Here is a 3,662-nt window from a genome sequence, read left to right as displayed (position 1 = left end):
ATCAGCAACAGCAGATATTCTACCTAGTGATTTCCCAGATGTGGAAGGAATGCTATGTAAGCTAATATAAAGAGATACATAGACTGCTGCTTACTGGATCTGTCTTCCTGGATATATTGCTCAGCAACCAAATTGCTGAGTGTCCCGTTTCCATCAGCTACCAGCGATGAAAATGGGACACTGCCCGAGGAAGCCGCTGGTCGCAGGAGCATGTTTCTGCGACCAGCGACCACTGCAACTCTGGTTACAGGAGAGCGCTCCCGGTGACCGTTGCCCTGTACGCACCGGGATATGGTTGCTCAGCGATTTCGGCTGAAATTGCCCCATGTTTACGGGGCTTTACTGAGAGCCAGCACCTGAGACTATGTAATGTTTTGTTTGAGTTGTTTTATTTTCATCGTTGTCAGTGCTAGCTTGAATGTTCATGTAATTATTAGCCTGGTTACACTGAATTCTGTACTGTACATTTAATAAATCTGGATTTTTCTGCATTGCTTATAAGTAATTTTGCATTAGATTTTTCGCTAAAAACTTGAAATTTGTCTTGTAAATACCGTACTGTATATGCATTAGAGTATAATATTATTATTTTCAGATTCCTGGACAGTGGGCATGGCCAAAACTGCAGTAGGGTCACAATAATTTTATTTGACGATTTCAGGCCATTTTGCTATGGTTCTAATAAAAAGCCCACTCATGCCTCTCTATATGCCTATCAATGATAGCTCTTTAACACATACAGTATGTGCATATATGTTAATGGCTTGGAGCAGCACCCCCCGTGTGCCCCCCCTCCCGCGATTCGCGGCGACCCCCCCTACCGCGATTTGCGGCAAAACACTCCCCCCAGGACCCCCCTCCCGCAATTCGCGGCACTCCCCGCGACCCCCCCTCCCACGATTCACGGCACCCCCGCCCCCCCCCCTTCCACGATTCGCAGGCAACCCCGGCCCCCTGACCCCCCCTCCAACGATTTCCGTCAACCCCCCATCCCCCAACTCCCCCCCCCGCGATTCACGGCAACCCCAGGATTGCACAAGCAAAACACTGACATGGCTATGGTCGACAATGAAAAAGGTTGAAATTAGTTTTTGAAGATTTATTTTCCATTTTTTGAATGGTTTTATATTCATTCTCATGTGTCGACATGGACACCAATGAAGTGCCACACTTATGTCAACATTTACATGTGTTGACCTTTCTGTGTTTATTTTTTTTGTGGCGATTCGCCACATGTGTCGACATGGACACCAATGAAGTGCCACACTTATGTCAACATTACATGTGTTGACCTTTCTGTGTTGATTTTTTCTTGTGCCGATTTGCGGGACCCCCCCCGCGACCCCTCCTCCAGCGATTCGCGGCACCCCCCGCGACCCCCGAGATTCGCGACCACCCTGCGACCCCCCCTTCTGCGATTTGCGGCACCCCCCGCGACCCCCCCTCCCACGATTCGCGGCAACATTTCCCCCGTGACCCCCCCTCCAGCAATTCGCAGCAAACCCCCCTGCCCCGCGACCCCCCCTCCCGTGATTTTACTGCAAACCCCCGCCCCCTCCCTCGATTTCGCGGCACCCACCCCCCCGCGACCCACCCTCCCGCAAATCACTGCACACCCCCCGCGAACCCCCTCCCGCGATTGGCGGACCCCCCAACTCCCCCCCTCCCGCGATTGGCGGCACCCACCCCCCATCCCCCGCGACCCCCCCTCCCGCAATTCGCTGCACCACGTCCCCCGACCCACACTCCCACGATTCGCGCCCACCCCCCGCGAACCCCCCTCCCACAATTTGCGGACACCCCCCACCTTCCCCCCCAGGAATAAATGGCACATGCAAAACACTGACATGGCTATGAACGACAATGAAAAAGGATGACATGAGTTTTTGAAGATTTATTTTTCAATTTTTGAATGTTTTCATATTCATTCTCATGTGTCGACATGGACACCATTGAAGTGCCACCCCCCGCAACCCCCCATCCAGTGATTTGTGGCACCCCCCCCCCGCGACCCCCCCTCCCACGATTCACGGCACCCTCGCGACCACTCCCCTCCCACGATTCGCGGCAACCCCTGGCCCCCTGCCCCCCATCCAATGATTCTCGGCAACCCCCCAGCCCCCGCGACCCACCCTCCCATGATTCGCTGCAAACCCCCGAGCCCCCACCTGCGATTCGCGGCACCCACACCCCCGCGACCCCCCTCCCGCAATTCGCTGCACCACCCCCCCGAGACCCCCCCTCCCGCGATTCGTGGACACCCCCCCCCCCCGCGATTCACGGCAACCCCAGGATTGCACAAGCAAAACACTGACATGGCTATGGTCGACAATGAAAAAGGTTGACATGAGTTTTTGAAGATTTATTTTCCATTTTTTTTAATGTTTTCATATTCATTCTCATGTGTCGACATGGACACCAATGAAGCGCCACACTTATGTCAACATTTACATGTGTTGACCTTTCTGTGTTGATTTTTTCTTGTGGCGATTTGCGGCACCCCCCCTGCGACCCCCCCCTCCAGCGATTCCCGGCACACCCCCCGCGACCCCCGCGATTCACGACCCCCCCTCCTGCGACCCCCCCTCCCGCGATTCGCGGCACGCCCCTCCCATGATTCGCATCAACCCCCGCCCCCCGTGACCCCCCTCCTCCAACGATTCGCAGCAACCCCCCGCCCCCGCGACCCCCCCTCCCGCGGTTTGCTGCAAACCCCGCCCCCCCGTCCCGCGTTTTGCGGCACCCACCCGCCGTGACCCACCCTCCCGCAATTCACTGCACACCACCCCTGTGACCCCCCTCCCACGATTGGTGGACTCCCCCCCCCCGCGATTGGCGGCACCCACCCCCCTATCCCCCGCAACCCCCCCTCCCGCAATTCACTGCACCACCATCCCCGCCCCCCCCTCCCATGATTTTTTCTTGTGGCGATTCGCGGCACCCCCCCCGCGACCCCCCCTCCCACAATTTGCGGCAACCCCCCCACCCCGTGACCCCCCCTCCTTCAATTCTCGGAACCCCACCCCCGCGACCTCCCACGATTCGCGGCAACCCCCGCGACCCCCCTCCCGCGATTCCAGGCACCCCCGCCCCCCGTATGCCCACACACACCTATCACTACCCAGCTTCCTGCTCTCCTGAGTCGCTGATGCTGTGTTGCCCACATACCCCTATCATGCCTCATAGCCCAGCCTCCTGCTCTCATGCACCCTAACTCCCACCCAGTAGGAGGAGACACACTCAGGGCCACCGTCCTGTACTCCTGTGCTGCCACACTGGACCCCCACCCACTGGCAGAAGCTGCACAGTGTCCCCCACCCTCCTCTTTAGTCCCCCTTATGCCCACACACCCCCAACACTACCCAGCCTCCTGTTTTCCTGTGTCGTGACCTCCGCCAGTGGGGCGCCGCTGACTCAAAAACACCCTACTATACTATTGCACACACACACCTAAACAACACGCACACACAGCCCCCCCCCCCCACACCCACAAATGTCACTGTACCATCCACACTATCAATGTACATCTTACTCTGTAACCGCTTTTTAATTAAGCAAAACAATACACACCCCCTTCCAAATCATATGCTCTGTATTTAACACATATTACCTATAACTCAAGTTGCAATACAGGGCATCTCTCATACAATTCTAACCATATT

Source organism: Crinia signifera, chromosome 1 (assembly GCF_055691185.1).
Source record: "Crinia signifera chromosome 1, ASM5569118v1, whole genome shotgun sequence".
Classification (NCBI taxonomy): domain Eukaryota; kingdom Metazoa; phylum Chordata; class Amphibia; order Anura; family Myobatrachidae; genus Crinia; species Crinia signifera.
Note: the sequence above shows the minus strand (reverse complement) of the source record.